Source organism: Neovison vison, chromosome 10 (genome assembly GCF_020171115.1).
Source record: "Neovison vison isolate M4711 chromosome 10, ASM_NN_V1, whole genome shotgun sequence".
NCBI lineage: Eukaryota > Metazoa > Chordata > Mammalia > Carnivora > Mustelidae > Neogale > Neogale vison.
In genome coordinates this window covers 61,100,515-61,118,791 of record NC_058100.1, presented here as the reverse complement: position 1 = coordinate 61,118,791, position 18,277 = coordinate 61,100,515, and the positions used below count along the sequence as shown (strand labels likewise).

General features: G+C 49.4%; 1 long non-coding RNA gene across 1 annotated transcript; it reads left to right on the top strand.

The window, feature by feature from the left end:
- Positions 1-4,978: 4,978 nt before the first annotated feature.
- On the top strand, positions 4,979-7,755 carry LOC122918696. Its single transcript, XR_006386657.1, has 2 exons — positions 4,979-6,269; positions 6,746-7,755. It is a non-coding gene; the product is annotated as an uncharacterized LOC122918696 (long non-coding RNA).
- Positions 7,756-18,277: the final 10,522 nt, after the last annotated feature.

The window sequence follows — 18,277 nt, the reverse complement described above, 5'->3', positions numbered from 1 at the left end:
TGGGGGGGTCAGTAACCTGCAGGAAAGGCTCAAGTTTTCATATTTTGGGGTCCAGAGTAACACAGAGTGATCCTGGTTTTTGTGTTTTTGGTTTTGTTTGTTTGTTTTGTCTCTGGGTGCAAAGGGGACAGGTGTGCACGTGTCCCGTAAGTGTGGGTCAGCAGAGTGTTGGATCTTCGCCATCTCTCCTTTGAGCCCTACCATGATGTTCAGATTTGATCTCACAGAGTGTTTTGAGTTTTTCCAATTCAGTGTAACTCAACTGCTATTTTGTTTTGTTCCACTGGTTTTATTTATATAGTACATAAGAGACATTAATACACAGATCTTCCTGGACTTACAACGGAGTTATGTTCGATAAACCCCTTGTTGGTTGAAAATATTGTTAAGTTGAAAATACATGTACTATATCTATCCTACCAAACAGCTTAGCTTTGCGGACCTCAAAACTGCTCAGAAACCTACATTAGCCTACAGTTGGGCAGAATCATCTGACACAAAGCCTGTCTTATAATAAAGTGTCAACGATCTCATGTAATTTATTGAGGATTATACTGAAAGTGAAGAACAGAACGGTTGTACAGTTACAGAATGGTTATCAGTGTATAGGTGTCGAGCCTTGTGATCACTGGCTGACGGGGAGTGGGGGCCACTGCTCAGCATCACCAGAGAGTATCACAGATCGTTAGCCTGGGATCAGGGCACAATTCACAATTGGAAGCAGGGTTTCTTCTGAAACGATATCACCGTCATAGAGTTGAAAACGAGTAAGGGTTTTCTAAGTCAGGAACCCTGTACAGTCAGCATCCTTGTTACATATCAATACAGCCAGGCCACTTCTGCTTCCTGAGTTAACTTGTAAATCCTCTACAGTTGTAATTCACTTTTATGTACCAGAACGATTTCGTTACCCTTATCAGCTCATCTCCTGAGCTAAGGAAGAAGGACCATCCAATTTGCTTCCAGAGGTCGGCCTGCAGTCGCCTGTAAGGGTTAGAGTAAGGGTTACTCTCTGTCTGAGATGCTCAGGTTTGTCAAATTCCTGGCCTGCAGGGAAGCTTCATTACCTGTAAAGCTGATACTCTAAGCTGTGTGGGAGGTTCCAGGACCATTTTCTGGGAACAGTGTGCTAGAGCTGGCTCATCCTGGCTCACAAGAGTTGTTAAATCTGCAGGAATTTTTTAAGCTGTGCATCAAGCAAAGCCATTACTAGAAATTTTTATCTTTATCACTTACAATTCAATGCACTGTATTTAAGGCAGTGGTAATAAATACTCAAAACCAATACTTCCTAATTATTGTATGAGATTTTGTTTTTTGATGTACACTCTTGAGGTCATTCCCATCTCTTGGATCTTCGTGGTGGAGACACTCGGCAGTGATATGCTACCGTGTGTCCACACCCAGCTCTGTGCTCAGAGACATCATGTTGACATTGGCCGTCATGGGAGTGTTTATAAAGTAGAAGTTGGCAAGTGTGGCCAGGTAGTGCCTTTCCTTTGGAGAGCTGGTTGTTAAACACTTATCAACATTTCAGTGCTTGTAGGCATTTCCCTTCCCTATAAAGCACAGCCCTTGGTCCCAGAACAGTTTTGCCACTTCAGATTAAATGAGGTTTGTGTCTTGCTGATGGTTGCGAGTTTGATTTTTCCAGTTCAATCTTACAGGAAAGAGGGTGGATTTTTATTGGTCCTCAGTAAATAATTACATAATCATGAAAAGTAAAGGAACTTAGTAAAAGAATTTTGAGTAATATTTAACCATTTTGATCATTATTTCAGGTGGTTTGTAAAGCCTACTAATCTATTCTACAGAATCAGTATTTTCAAGTTTCTCTGTAATTTCCTCACTTCAACACCATACTATGAATTTTCATAAGAAGTTTTTTTTTTCCCTCCTGAATTCTAAGGAGCGATGTTGGAATATTATATCACTGGCAGAATGTTCCAGTCCAGTTTATGGAAGCATGTTAAACAGAAGGTTAGAGACAAAGGAGGAAGAAAAGTACATTTCCTCACATACTTACTCAAAATAGAACATTAACCATAGTTAAATGCATTCACTCAATCCCAGGAAATTGATTTTTATTTTGCCAACCTTGAGCTGGGCAGCCTGTGTTCACGAGGGCACCTGTTCTTGTGCTTGGAGCCCTGGCAATTCTAACTGAGTGCCTTGTAGGGACTGGACAGGTGTTTGGGACATGCGGTCTACGCCCGACAGGGAAGCCCGCATGCCTGGGTCTGTTCACTATGGTGTCCATAGTTAGGAGTGCCTGCTACAGGTTTTATTACATTTCTTTTTTAGGTTATTTCCAAAAGTTTCTATTTTATTTCTGAGTTTAGAGCAGGGGCCTTTAGGCCAGAGGAAGGGAAAAGCTGGCGTCGTCTGTTGATGGCACCACTGAAGGACTTTGGCTCTTTTGTTGTAACATCCAACGGCATCAGAACTGAGGAGAGGAGCCGTCTAATCAATTTAGAAGGGTTTAGTCAGTGATTTCCCTGGAGAGTTAGGGCGCTGACCCCAGGGCCTTTAATTTATCCTATAATGTGTGTTTTATTTGTCACCAGTTGACAAGGGCATTTTGGGCTGAGAAATAAGATCTTTCTTCTTTTTATTTATTTTTTAAAGGAATTTGTTGAGAGTTATTTGGTTTGTCTTTCTGTATAAACTTGAGAGGGTGGGTAATAAATAGGTTGCTGGGTAGATGGCTGATTTGTGTAACAGGTGGTGATTTTATAGTTGCTGAGCATAAGGGACGTTTACCAGCCTTTTTGGGGGGCAGCTTTTAAAGTTGTGCTTAACAAACCAAAAGGCCAGGGAAACCTACCAGAGCCTCTGGAGGGTTTGACACTGAGTGAGTGTGCGTGAGAGTGTGCATGTGTGGTGTGAGATGGGTGAGTGCCAGTAGTGTGTACGTGTGTGTATATGTGAGTGTGATTGTGCCAGTAGTGTGTATGTGTGTGTATATGTGAGTGTGATTGTGAGCGATCTGCATGCGTTTGCAAGAGTGTGAGTGGTGTGTATGTAAGTGTGTGCATGTGTGCAAGCAAATGTGCATGTGTGAGTGTGTAGAACTGGGGGGGTCTCTGAAGCAGTTGCAGTCTGTCCCAGGGGCTCCAGGAAGGGGTGTGATTGCTGTTAGGAAACATACTGAGAAGTGAACATCCACAAGGAGAGGTGCAGAGAGGAGTGGAGAGTCTCCAGTACAGGGCAAGGCGCAAAGGTGAGGGAGACACACCACACAAGGTACCCAACTTTTTAAAAAAGATTTTATTTACTTGAGAGAGAGAGCACAGAGGAAGTGGGAGAGGAAGTGGGAGAGGAAGAGGGAAAAGCAGATTCCCCGCCGAGCAGAGAGCCTAATGCAGGCTCGATCCCAGGACCCCGAGATCACAACCTGAGCCCAAGATGGACATTTAACGGACTGAGCCACCCAGGAGCCCCAAGACACACAGTTTTGATTAGGACTTTTTCTTCTTAACTCTGATGCATAAGCATTTTTCATTTTGCCACAGTCTTTGTAGCCAGCATTTGGTATTTGCTTAACATGGAATTCCTTTGTTATTTTTTAAGATTTATTTATTTATTTTAGAGGGAGAGAGAGAGCTAGAGCATGGGGGTGTGGAGGGGCCGAGGGAGAGAGAAACTCAAGCAGACTCTGCACTGAGCATGGAATCTTATGTGGGTCTCAGTCCTGTGACCCCAAGATCATGACCTGAGCCACAAGCGTGAGGAACACTTAGCTGCGCCGAGGCGCCCTTGGAATTCCTTTACATAGGAAGCTTTCCTTAGTACCTTTCAAATGTGGGGCTGTTTGCAGAAAACTAAATGCACCCAGGTTTTCAGGAGCATGGTTATGTGTGAAGTGCGACAGACCCACAGAGAAGCTGGACTGAGGCCGGACTCTCCCCTCTGCTCGCAGGGGTGGGAATGTGTGGATGTGGGCCGGAAAACCAGTGTGCCTTGCTTTCCAGGAAAGCAATCAGGTCCTTACTGAGTTTCTCACCCAGGTGTCCAGATGCGCTGGAAGGTGTATCACATGGGATTTTTTTTTGGTTATAGTAAAAATATTATCATTTGGGGATGATTTGCTGGTATCGTGCATCAGCAATAATTCGGGTTATTCTCAGTACCTGGCAGCTTCAGGTGCATGGGAGGCTGGGTAATGAGGGTATGGAGGTGAGGGGCGGGGAAGGAGGGAGTGTGGCTCCTCTCTGCCCTCCGCCGGAGACCCCATACCGACACCCCAGTCTGCACGCAACCCAGAGTCCCTCCATCCACACCACTCCACAGTGGTGGCCCCCGAGCCAAACATTGTGTAAGCGAGCTGCAGGACCACAACATCTCAGCAGATGGTACACTTGAACATACTGATCCGATGAGAAGGGGCTGTGTCAGATCAGGTGTGGCTCTTCAAAGTAACTGCACAATCAGTAATAATGTCTTCCTGACTCCTAGCAGCCCCCAGGGCCGATTCCTAAATAGGTCTCATCCCAGGTGTTGGGGTCAAAAGCTGTGATCATGTGATTTCTGGATATTGTATCAGCAATGTCGGTATTTCACATCCTTATTGATAAAATTCACTGAAGGGACTTGGAAAAATGAGATCTCCTGTCATTTTCATATGAAATTTCAGAAGTCACCAAGCCCTTGAAATGCCGTGTAGTCCCAGGGATGAGAAGGAACGGAGTCCACGCACATCTCCCTGGCACTGGGCCCCTCCCACTCCCCTGGTGCTTGTCCCTGTGTCCTCCCCCCGAGCCCTGGCAGTGGGGGGTGAGTGCATCTGACAGCAGCCAGGCTCCCCACCCAGACCCTCCTTCAGTCCGTGTTCTGGAAGCAGGAAGGCAAGCAGGATAGAAAAGACCAAAGGTAGGAACCGGTTTATCAAGCTGTCTGCCTGCCCGTCCCTGTGCTTGAAGGCGCATTCCTGCCGAACCTTTGCCTGTGGTCAAAGCAATGCGGGAAGCAGCTGGATGGTAATAAACACCAGTTTTCATCACCAGTGCTGGGTTCTTTAGAGGTTCTTTTTGCAGCCTCTTGATCTGGAGAGCTCATAGGGCTTCTTCCTGACCATCACAAGAACATAGTATGTTTGGTAACTATGTATGGTGACAGATGTTCACTAGACTTAATTGTGCTGATCATTTCACAACATACATACAAATATTGAGTCATTGTGTGTGTCAGTTATGCCTCAATCAATAAGTAGGTAAGTAAAAACAGAGAAACAAAACCTGACTTCATTTGTTTGTCAGATCTGTATCTAACAGGGTTGTGCCAGCTGCTGGGGGTACCGGAAGAGATGGGTGTCTGTGGCGTGGACCCTGATGAAGCCATCACCCTGCATGTGCCTGGCCACAGTGGTGGCCGGTGTCACCCGGAGCCTGATGCAGCCAGGAGGGCACGGAGGAGTGGCCGTGTGGCTGGTGGCCGAGGGGTGCTCCCTGGGCAGGGATTCGGAGGTCCCCAGAGCGGTGCACACTGTGGGTCCTGGGGGTGGTTGTGGAGAGAGCCTGTGGAAGCCCAGGCTCAGCGCATGGAGGGCAGGGTGCAACCTGGGCCAAGTGTCTGGGGCCAGAGCAGCAGAGTGAGTCCCAGCAGGTGACAGGAAGCCAGTGGGTTGGGAGGACAGAAAGGGGTCCGGGGATCAAGGGAACAGACTTTAAGGAGAAAAATAGAGCATTTTCACTCTCATTTCAGCAAGTTTAAGAGATTTATGAGATGCCCATGGCAAGAGACATGCTAGCTGAGCAGTTCCCACTGCTTCTTGCTTGTGGACTGGGCCATCATCTGGGAAGTCAGAAATGTCCTGCGTCTCCAGAATTCCAGAGGTCCTCCCTGCCCAGGGCTCGCTTGACTCTCAGCTCCTACGAGCACAGATGGTGCCTTCTCAGGGCCTTGGAGCTTCTGCTTTTCGCCAGCTTTGGTGTCCCCAGCCCGGCCCGGGGGCTTGAGGGAGGGGCTCTCATGCCTGCGAGGGTCATGTGCCCCGGGGATGGGGAACCACGAAGTCCTGGGGGATCACACGCACCGTGAACCTGCTATAGCCTGCTGCGGATGTTTAAATGGTGCATTTCATGGTAGGGGACGAGATCTTGCGTTTTCATAAATCTAGGAATTCACTATGGCTTGGGTCAGAAACCCTCTTCACCCTCCTCTCTCGAATCAGGAGGAGCCGCCCTTCCCAACTGTCTGTGAAGATCAAGGAGGACAACGTGCTTGACAACCCTCTCCCCAGCGGACTGCTCCTTGTTGCGGTGGTTTGGGTACGGTCTGCAGCCTCTGGGTTTCACCCCTGTGTTTAGAATGCAGCTTCTGTGTGGCTTGCAAAGTGTTGAGGCCTGTCAAGAGAACCTTGGAATCGGAAGATACCCCCAAACTGAGTCCTGGCAAAGGTTACGGGGTTTCCCCCGCTGCTGAGCTTGTGGCCAAGCCTGGTCCTGGGCGAGATTGTCTGTGTCTCTGGCCTGCTCGTGCTTCGGGTTTTTTTCTACTTCTCTCCCATCTGCTTCTCTGCAGCGATGAGTGTTTTCCTAAGTGAGCTCATCACGTTAATCATATTAGGGTGTGAGTGGCCTGTTTGTGCCTTGAAGGAGGACCAAAAAAGCTCAGAGGGAGGAACCCTCAGCCCTGTGCAGGGGAGGGTGGATGGGGGTGGGTGTTATTTTGAAGCAGTGGTACCTTCCCCAGTGTCTCTGGAACTGCCCTGATTCAGGTCCCCAATCTTGTCCCTGATCTCCAGGCCAGGCTTGCTCGGCCTGTGCCGGCTGCCGGCGCTCCTCTACCACCCCGAAGAGAAAATCAGGAACACGGCCTCAGGCTCTTGCGCTCCGAGGATCAGAACTGGGGGCTGCCGCAGCACTAGCGGAGGCTGCGCTGATGGTGGCCGCTGGTGGTGGCAGGGGTGCCATGAGCCACACTCGTGAATCACTGCTGGGCTTGGCTCTCGGCTGTGACTCAGCCTGAAACTTTGTTCTGCTAACAGGAAGCCAGTAACCAGCAGAGTCAAAAGCTTGTAGGAAACTCTGGATTGGAAACCACTGGCTGTTTTTAAGCTCCTGTTTCTACAACAAAAAGGGAAATCATCAGATAGAAGTTCCCTCTGTCTCCTTCGATGCAGAAGAACCAGATTGGCAGAAGGCTATTGTGAGCCGGGCTCTTGGGAGAGTAAAAAACCGGACAGGAGTTTACAAAAACAGGAAGCTGGCAGGGAAAACCATCGGAATTATGTAAATTAAACAGTGGGCCTGGGATGCAGGTGGCAGCCTGCCTGTTGGGAAGCTCTGGGAACTGAGAATGGGAACAGCCAGGTCAGGGAGTGCGGAGCACCCATGGGAGGAGGCTGTGAGGCAGGGGTGAAGTGTGGGGTGTGGAGCCCCAGGCAGTGTGACCTATGGGGCAGCCGGGGCACTCTCTGGGCACATTAGGAGGAGATGAAGATGCTTACCTTCCTCGTGGATGTGGGGACGGAGCCACGTGAGCTCTGCAGGCCTCTTGCCGGCCTCCGGAAGGCCCTGGAAGGCTCTAGAACTCTGGGAGCTGCCAGGACAGGTGCTCCCACCAGGGACGGGGAGCTGGGAGCCTCATGATTTAGTTGGTGACTCACAAACTTTTGGGAGTGGGGACGCTTTTTTATGGCTTCTTGTTTTGGGTGTATTCTTTTCCCCACTCTGTAAATGTATGGTTAATCTAAAAGTTAATGAAAGGGAACTTTGTTTTAGTTTTTAAAATAAAAAGACTCTCCTGTTCTTATGAAATTTCTAAGACAACTGGAAAGCTTTGGGAGGCATTGCGATATTAGCATTTGGACCTACTCACTGTGTGCTGTTTGCTCTTCAGGGTGAAGGGAAACCCTTGAATGCTGACACCAGGGGAGGCTACCACAGGAGTGACTTTGCCAGCTCAGTGCCGACATCTGGGGATGTTTGATAAAATGTCCTTTTCCCAGACCCATTACTAATCACTTTTTTTTTTTTTTTTTTTGCTCCTAATCTCCCTTCCCTCCAGCCTGCCACTCATTCTGCTATGAAAGCTAATTTCTTAAAGCAGATTCCATCCCACCACCTCCCTTCTCAACAATTTTCACTGAGTCTCCCTCCTGCCTACATGAAGTCCAACACCCTAGCGAGGAACAAGGAGAAACTCTCGTGGCTTAATCCTCAGATACCCTTCTAGTTTCAGTGTTGTTTACATCCCTCCATCCCCCCACAATTCATGCTGTATGTGATTTCAGGTCATTTCATCAGCTTTGCTCAAACTGGCTTATATAAAACAGGGATTTATTTGCTCCTTAAAAGAAAAAAAAGTCCATTATCAGTGTGAGCTTCAGGCAAGGCTTGATCCAGCAGCTTAGCAATTTCTTTAAGGAGTCAAGTTTATTTCTCTCTGATGATCATGGTCCCAGGGTGGTTGCCAACAGCTCTGGGCTTTGTGCTTCTTTGTTCATGTCTCCAAAGAAAGAGAGAATTCTCTTGCCCCAGCTCTCCTCGTCCAGCTTCACTCTGCTGCAAGCCTCATCTTCATGTTAGGGGTTTTCCCAGAACTGAATGGGCACCTAAGAGGCCACCGGGGCTGGGGGGAGGAGGAAGGAGCGCTCAAACCTAAGGAAGAATCCAGTGTGTGTTCACCCAGAACACTCTGCCTATACCCTTCACAATTCCACGCCCGCCTCCTGCTGCTTCCTGGAGTTCCCCGCCTGTTCCCGGTGACCACAGTCCTGCTCATGCCTCATGGCCTTGCCCGGGTGGCACCTCTCCTGCCACATACATGTCCCTGCTATTCTCCCACTGTAATTCATGCACCAAATGCTGTTGCCTTCACAAGAAGATTTAATCATGTGAGTTGCTTGTAAAATTTTGATAATTTTGCTTCTGAAATTCAGTTCCTTAATCATTAAGAAGTAGTTTAATGTCTCATGTCAGTGCTGGAATATTTTCAGCCACTGTCTCTTCCAACATTGTCTCTCTGCATGATCTCTGTTTTTTTCTTCTGTAATTTCTCTTGGAAATTCTTTTCTACTCTCTTGCTATTCTTTTCTACTTGCATCTTAACTTACCATGTTTTGTATGTACACCCATTCTGAATGGTTTCTTCAGATCTATATTTCAATTCACTAATTCTCTTACAGATGGCTCATATGGACATAAGTCCATCTCATGTGTGACAGCGTTTGTTTATTCTTCATTTATCGAGGAAAAACGCTCCATTTCCTTGTATTGTCACACTCAGCACTCTCAATGATGTGTGCTTTCTTCCCCATACCATTGGTGTCAGTCCTCCGACACCCGCGGAGTGTCCCACAATTTGATTCACGTCCAACACCACCCACCTGGGGCTGGTGTCAGATCCCACAGGTTAAGGGCTCTGTCCCACGAGACGGTCCCATGTCAGAGGCCTGTCACAAGTCCCAGGCTGTCATCTGTACTTCTGACCAACTGGCTATAAACTGGGGTTCCCATGACTCCCTACCTGGGTTGATAATTTGATAAAATGGTTCACAGGATTCAGAGAAACACTTACTTACATCTATCAGTCTATGATAAAGGATATGGAGGAAGAGGCGCATAAGGCGAGGTCCAGAAGGGTCCCCAGCATAACAGCGTCTGTCTGTCCGTGTGGAGCTGGGCTGCACCGCCCTCCTGGCACACACTTGTGCTCATCAGCCCACAAGCTCTCAGAACTCTGCACTCCAGGGATTTTCATGGTGGCTTCGACACGTCGGGGACATCAATCATTTATTCTCCAGCACCTCACCCCTCCCCCGAGAGCGGGAGTGGGGCTGGAAGTCCTGAGGTTTTAAGCATGGCTTAGACTTTCTGGTGCCCCCTGCCAACCCCAGGAGCCCCTCTAGAGTCACCGCATTAGAACAAAAGAGGTTCCTATAACCCAGGAAATTCCAAAGGACTGAGGAGCTCCGTGTCAAGAACTGGGGTCAAAGACAAAATGTAAGTAGGAAGGCGGCAGAGACCAATATACGTGCATCTATTTCTTACTATTATATAGCTTTATATCTGGTTATTTATTTTTCTGAGTCCTTAATTCAGCAGGAAGAACCTTGAGGTGTGGGGATTCGTAGTGTGCTCAGTGTGAGTGTTGAATACATGGTTGTGAGTAGCGATGGCATCATTACTGGGCTTTCTGAATCTACAGTTCTTTGTTACGATCTCTTCACACAAAGTTCTACCTAATCTTGTTCAGTCTGGCCATGCGGTCCCCAGGTGGTACTCTAGACTTGAACCGAGATTTTTCTGGAGCCACAGTACACGTTCTTTTTTTTTTTTAAAGATTTTATTTATTTATTTGACAGAGAGAGATTACAAGTAGGCAGAGAGGCAGGCAGAGAGAGAGAGAGGAGGAAGCAGGCTCCCTGCAGAGCAGAGAGCCCGATGCGGGACCCGATCCCAGGACCCTGAGATCATGACCTGAGCCGAAGGCAGCGGCTTAACCCACTGAGCCACCCAGGCGCCCCCACAGTACACGTTCTTAAGCACAACCATGTTGTGTACTGAGACTTGTGGGCCAAGAGATATTTCCCTGGAAGCTGAGTCCCACCGAAGTGAGTGGTGGGGAGAAGGGGGTTTGGGGTGCAGAGAAACGTGGCGCTCCCCAAGAGACTACAAGCGTGGTTTGCAGGGGAAGGGTCTCCTCCAGGTTGCTGCTGTGGGCTAGGCCCAGGAGTGCTGCTGAGTGTGGCACCGAGAGACTGAGGCCCTTGCCTCCTGGGGTCCTTGGAAACGGGAATCAGGCTGTTCTGCCAGCGCTCCTGAATGGACACGCGTGTAGAGATGAAGTGAGGGCTACTCGGCTGGCCAGAAGAGACCTCTGAGAAGGCAGGGGGTCCGTGGAGAGTTGCTCCTTATCGAAGGCCCATGTGGATGCCATGGAGCAGGGAGAAGGGCCTCCTTGGAGCAGAGAGCCTGGCTCCCTGAAAACAGCAGAGCCCAACCCCACTTTGCCTGCTTCTGCGGAGTCTGGGCTTTGGGGGTGAGGAGGGCAGAGCCTCGCTCCTGGTCTAGGTGGCCGTGGGGAGGGGGTGCAGCCCCAGCACCAGGAGCTGGGGGGCTGGAAGGCACCCGCAAGGCTGGGCACCCCTGCATCCGCCTGTACTCCCTACTATGTTCTACTGGAGCCATCAGTAGGAAAAGGCTGTTCCCCTTTTACATAAGTCTCTTCTAGATGTTTTCAGAAGGAATTTAAACACTGGCAGACAGAAAAGGGAAGCTTTTATCCCTTCTCTAACCACCGAAAGGAAGCGGTGGATTTAAGAACCACGGGAAGGGCTAGGAAGGAACAGAGCCAGAGAGACAGGAGCGGGTGGAGAAGGCTCAGTAGGAACCTCGGCGGGGGCGGGGGGGGGGGGAGGCGTGGGGTGGGGCGGGGTGCTCCCTGGGGAGCCAGGAGCCCACCTAGGCCCCTGGGGAGGCTCTGCGGGGGTGGAGCCAGCACCCTGGGGAGGGACTGTGCAAGAGGACCGCCTTGAGTTTGGGTGAAACACCAATACACCCCTTGGTCCACAGGGGCCAACTTCTGTCTTTGACGGAACTTTGAATGGTTAAGGGTAACTTCCCTTAAGCAGGCTGGGACCAGGATCCCATGCCGGCTGGAAAGCCCATGCTGATTCTCTGGCCCTCTGTCTTTTCCTCCCGTATTTCTTTCTTCTTGACCCCTGTCTCTGAGTCCCTACCCTTGTCCCCTGGTTCCCACCATGGGCAGGCTGTCCCGGGTCCAGGGGCTGGCCCGCCCACCTAATCTCATCCTTGCACAACCCTGGTGGCTGCGCAGGGAGCCCGGGATTCATAAGGGGAGCTGGAGTGACTCTCGCTATTGAGAACACAGCTGCGGCAGAGGAGATAGGAAAGCCGGTCCGGCCCTCTGGCAGCGACTCTGGAGGGAGTGCCAGTCAAGGAATAGGCCCAGCCCAGCAGGCATGAACGTGGCCCTGGGCTGCGGCCACCAGCCCCCGGGGTGGGGCTCGGGGCCCCATGCTCCTTGGGCTGGGAAGGCCGGAGGACACTCCCCAGGTTGCATGGGGTCACAGGAGGAAAAAGGGTGTGTGTGCGGGGGCAGGGGGGCGTGGGGGCGTAGACGTCCCAAAGCCTGGCTGGCTCATGAGTGGAGCAGACTTAACTCAGTTACTTGTTCTCGTTCAGACTCCGTGTCTGCATCTACGAAATGGAAGCAATCCTTGCCCCACTTCGAGGACTCTGGTTGATGATGCCTTCCAGAGTTAGATCTGGGTTCAAAACCCACCGTGGCCAGCCACATATCCGCCGACCTCGGCACCTGCCAGTCCAAATTCCACTTTTCCTCTGGGACCCAGCTCAGCCCTGCCCCCACCCCCCCGAGAAGTCTGGGTCACTGGTCCGACTACACCTCCATCTTTGTCTCAAGACAGTGCTATGACTAGCCCGTGCATGCCAGTGTTCATAGATCCAGACTGCTCGAGTTCGAGGCCCAAACCTGGAAAGTACATCTGGGGGTCGTTAAGAGCATCCGAGGAGACCCCGCACCTGAAGTGGTCAGCATGCTTGGCGCCTTGAACCTGCTCAATTGAGGTTTGTCAAGACGTCCATTTTGCCAAGAAGGAGCCTTCTTTTTCCTGGTCCTGAGAGCTAGCTCTGTAAAAGCAGACTGTGTCTTCTGCCTTCTCGCCACATCACCCATCATGACATACATGTGTCGCATGATCAATAAATACCTTGATAGCCCTCCCCCACACCGTGGTTAGGTCGTAACCGAATTTCGTGGGCTGATGCTCGTGCACAATCAGTCCTGTTGTTTGTCTGAGTTCCCGGGGCACAGAGGCACCACCTATGTAGCTGGTATGGTGTTCTGCACTGTCTTGTGGTATCTCGTTAACTTTTGCGAGGACATCAAGTTCCTGGGGCGGGCATAACTCTCCCCATTTTACCAATAAGAAAACAAGGGCTCAGAGGGGCTGAGTGATGTGATCCAGGGTATGCGGCTGCCGGACTGAGGCTGGGGCCCTCGCTGTGTTTCATTTCCATCATCTGTGCCTATTGGTCCCAGTCTTGGCACGACAAATGCGAAACCTGAATCTTATTTACCAGTTATATCCATACCGTGGAAACTCTGGGTGTTCACGAACTTGGCAAACCGTCCACTGATTATAAAAAATCTGGAGGAGCAGAGTACTTGGAGCAGGCCCAGAGCTTGAGCTGGAAGTAGTACTTGGCTCCCCGTGGCACTAGAAGGTCGGTGATTTCTCATGAACCGGCTGGCTTGCAGGCCCCTCCTCGCGCCCCCTCCTGTGACCATTAGAGAAACTTTGATGTCCTTGGTCCCTGGGCAGTTTCCTTAGTTTAAGGAATCTTGGTTCATGGAATTTTGAGCTCTAACGAACTTTTTAGGAAGGACTCTTTTGGGCCTAGCACATGTCTCAGGAATGAAACTCCCCAGTGACAAAGGGCATTCGACAAAACTCAGTGGTGAGTGGCGCTGCTGTGGGTCACCAGGCCAAGGGCTGCGTGCCCGTCACCCACACATGTGCTCACAGCACACAGGGCCTCTGCTCCTTGCGCAACAGCAGTGGAATGTGAAGGGCTGTGGGCAGAGCTCCACGACTAGCACATTCCGTCTGTACTGTCTCCACTCCTTCCGCTTCCGGCTTGGCTCTCCTGGCAACACCTCTTCCTGCTCCAGAGCAAAGGGCCTGTGGCAGCCAGCGTCCTGCCACTTGCTTGTGGGCCTGGTGTCAGGGTCTGTGTTCCTAGTGGGCACCGGCTGTGGGGATGGATCAACCATGCTCTGCCTCACCTTTCTGTCTGAGGTCTTCCTTGAAGTCAAACCCCAGTTAGCCCTTTGGAAGGAATGTGGGGTCCCAAGGGGAGCCGACAAGCCCCTGTGTTTAGCGGCCAGCCTTGGGGCATGGACAGAGTTGTTTTTACATCAGACCCTTTCTTGGATGTTCAGCCATCAGGCTAGGCCAGCAGGACTAGGGAGAAGATGATTGCATGGTAATGCTCAACATCTACGTGAGAAGTACTCTTGTTCATAAAACCATGCGTGCTCCAGTTCTCAGAATATCAAGTGCTTCTCACTCCAGATAGAATCAATCGGAATTGTAGAAACCCAGAAAAGAGGTGTGTACGAGGCCAGGGGTTCTCACAGAACACGGGTCCAGACAGGGTTCAAGTGCCGACTCTGTCACTTCATGGCATTGTGACCCTGGGCAGGTTGGGCACCCTTTCTGTGCCTCAGTTTTCTCCTCTATGATCTCCTAATGAGGATCATAATACTAACTGTCTTTTGGGTTTTTTTATGAGCATTAAATTAAATGAATTCATATCTTAAAAGTGATTAAGATAATGCCCAACATGTGAGAAATTCTGGATAAGTGTTAGCTGAATATGCATATATATCTAGAATCTTTCATATATATATATATATATATATATATATATATATATATATATATCTCCCCATAATGTGAGATACTACAGGCTGACTTGTCCACTAGAGCCCATCATTAAACCAAGGCTTTGAGTATACCATAGGATAACACAGCACAGCACAGTATATTCCAGTATACCACAGCATATTATAGTATACTACTGCATATCATGGCATACCACAGTACAGCATAGTATACCACAACATAGCACAGTATATCTCAGGATACTACAGTATACCACAGCATACTACAGCACACTCCAGCATAGCATGGTATACCACAGATACTGTGGTATACCACAGCATAGCACAGTATGCCAAAGCATATCACAGTATACTACAGTATAGCACAGCATACCACAGTATACAATAGTATACCACAGTATAACACAGCACAGCACAGCATAGTATATGTTGTATACTATAGTATACCACAGCATAGCAAAATATATCACACTATACCACAGTATATACAGCATACCACAACATAACACAATCTGTCACAACATATTATAGTATAGCACAGCATAGCACAATATACTTCAGTACACTGTAGCGTACCACAGCATACTACAGTATACCACAGCATATACCACAGATACCACAGTGTACCATAGCATATCATAGTATACCATAGTGTAACACAGTATACACAGCATACCACAGTATACTATAGTATACCACAGTATACCACAGCACAGCACAATATGCCATAGCATACCACAGCATAGCACAATATACCACAGCATAGCCCAGTATACCACAATATGTATAGCATACCACAACACAACACAATATATCATAACATACCACAGTTTAGCACAGTATACTACAGTGTAGCATAGTATAGCACAGTATACCACAGCATACTACAGCATAGCACAGTATACCACAGCATATTGCCGTATACCATGGTATATTACAGTATATGGCACAGCCTACCACGACATAACATGATCACAACATACCACAGTATAGCACAGCATAGCACAATATGCCTCAGTATACTACAGTGTACCACAGCATGCTACAACATACCACACAGCATAGCACAATATGCCAGAGTATATTGCAGTATACCATAGCACACTATAGTATAGCACAGCATACCACAGTGTATGATAGTATACCAGAGTATACCACAGCATAGCACAGTATATGTCAACATACTATAGCATGCCATAGCATAGCACAATATACCACACCATAGCCCAGTATACCACAGTATATACAGCATACCACAACATAACACAGTATAGCACAATATATCTCAGCATACTATAGTGTGTACCACAGCATACTACAGCATAACACATGTACTATAGCATACCACAGCATACTGTGGTATACCAAAACTCACCTCCATCCATTCTCTGTAAGAAATGAGTACCTGGCATCTTATTTCCTACTTGGCTTCCTGCTGAATTGCAGAAGCTTGTAGGCTTCCCAGTGTGAGGGACCCATTCATATTTATACCAGGGACTGAGATATTTCATCCGACTGGTTATATGTGCGCTCGTCTTTGGAAGGCATTTGCTCTGTGCAGTGCCCTGTGATAAGGGTGTCATGAACGACACCGGTCCCTGTTCGGGAATGCCCTTCATGTGCCACAGACATGCTCGATGCCGGTGGCCAGGGTTAGGCATTTCCGCATATGCTGCCCAATGTTTTATAAGCTTTTCTCTCTGGAAGCAAAGTCTGTTTCCCTGAATGTCAGGAGAGGGCCATCTGCCATGCCAGAGCAACAACTGAGAGGCATTTCCATTTTAGACCCTGGTTTTCTGTTCTGTGTGAGCATTGTGAGAATTCTGGCCTGACATGCCTTTGGCAATGGAGGGTTTTATTAAATAGAAGCTAGATGGTTTGAGATAAAACACATCCTCCTCCCTTTCCCCCCAAACACAAGCTTTTCCTTCCTGTCCAGTTCTCCGGATATGTTTCTTTTAGACAATGGTCATTAAAGCCAGACATGGGCCAGTGCACACTGGTGAGATGGCACCGGCTCAGCCTTGGTGGGGTGGGGTGGGGGTGCTGTGGAAGCTTCTGGCCCTGGAAGGCACGGGGTTTCCCAGCAAAGACAGAGGAGCTGGTGCTCGTGCAGTTGAGTCTTGTGCTGTGTCCGTGTCTGTCTTAATCCCTGAGGTTCTCAGCATGAGGATCAGGAAGTGTCTGGCGCTCTGTGAAGTGGGCTGTGGGCCACTCAGGATACTGCCTGCGGGGGCTCTGCATGAGGCAGGGACTCTGCAGCTCTGGGTGCTCTCACTTCCTATGTCTCCCTGCTCGGACCCGCTGGACACACAGGGCCAGTTCAGTTTCCCAAGTACAGCTCGGATCAGATGGCTCTCCTCGTCAAGCGTCAATAACTCCCATTACTAATGGTATCAAATATACAAATACACCCTTACTTCAGCATCCTCTATAAAGTGTGGCTTCAGTCCACCTGCCATTTCTGTCGCGGAGGCAGGCTTTCCCTGATATCTGAAAGTGGAGCATTCCTCTGGAAGCTTCTGGAAGCTCAAGAGGTGTAAATTCAAGAAGCAGTTACCTTTCATTTATAGGAAAAATATTTGGGGATGTCTGGGTGGCTCAGATGGTAAAGCGTCTGCCTTTGGCTTGGGACCGAGTCCCACATTGGGCACCCCACTCAGTAGGGAGTCTGCTTCCCCCTCTCCCCCCTTAGGATCTGTCTAATGGCCACAGACAATAAATTGATGCTCAGAGACGCAGTCCACAGCCCTGGTGGCCTGACGCTGAGATGCTGAGTGTGGGTTCCAGAGATGTTGCTGGGGGGCTCCTCTTGCTGCTCTGGGCACTGCCCCCGTAACAGCTCACTGCAGAATGGACACTGAACATGATTTTCACTTTAAGCATTTCATTGTAAAAACAAAATTCCTCTTTGGATGTCTTCTGTTTGGCGAGAACATGTACTAATGTAGGTCTTTCGTAGAAGCAAAGTGCCTAAACAAACTTTTGAAAAGCAGGATATGTATGTATAGATAGTATATTGAATCTGTTGTAAAGTAACTTAGCCGAGCTCAGGACTCCTTCCCTGGACTGGCCTGGGGGAGTCTGCAGTGCTTTCCCAGGAAGTGCCCCATGGTGTGCCCTGCTTCTGAGAAGGGGGACAAAGGAGGACAGGCTGGAGGCTCGTGGGGGCCAGGCTGCTATGTGTAGGCGACCCACCTCCAGCAGGTGGGCAGGCATAGTTTTCGGGGTGGGGGGCGGTGGTCAGATCTATGTTCTCGGATTACTGCAGAAGGCAGGCAGTCTGGAGGGAGGCCAGGCAGTGAGGGGGATGACCAAGAAGAATCCTGTTAGAGTCTCTTCCGGTCGCTGGCCCCAGGTGCCACGAGAGGCAGGTGGGCAGGGAGTGTTGCAGTGGAGGAGCTGGGTGTCAGGACCCATAGTCCGGGGAGTTCTGGAGCTGCTGCTGACAGGTGTCCCTGCTCCTCCCGGGCCCTGTCTGCTGAGGGGAGGGGACCCAGGGAAGGAGGCCCAGAGCTTGGAAAAGCCTTGCTGATTATGTAAAATAAAAGCCAGAGGATGTGGTTTGGGTTGTCCCTGAAAAAGAGCTCTATTTATATGTGGAAGGATATTTTCAGATGGGGCTTCGTGTGAAGACAGGAGGCTGTTCTTTGCAGGAACTGCCCATTAAAGGCGTGGCACATCTCAGCGCGGGGAGTGGTGGGGGGACAAGGTCATGGTCACAGCTGTAGTCCTGCCCAGGGCCTCCAGTCCCCATCCATGCTGTGCCTTCTCCAGACATGATTTAACAGTGTGTGGAGCACTCCTTCTCTTTCAGGAGGTGACAGGAGAGGCAATTAATTCCTGTTTGCAACATGCCCAGAGGTCCCCAGGTGAA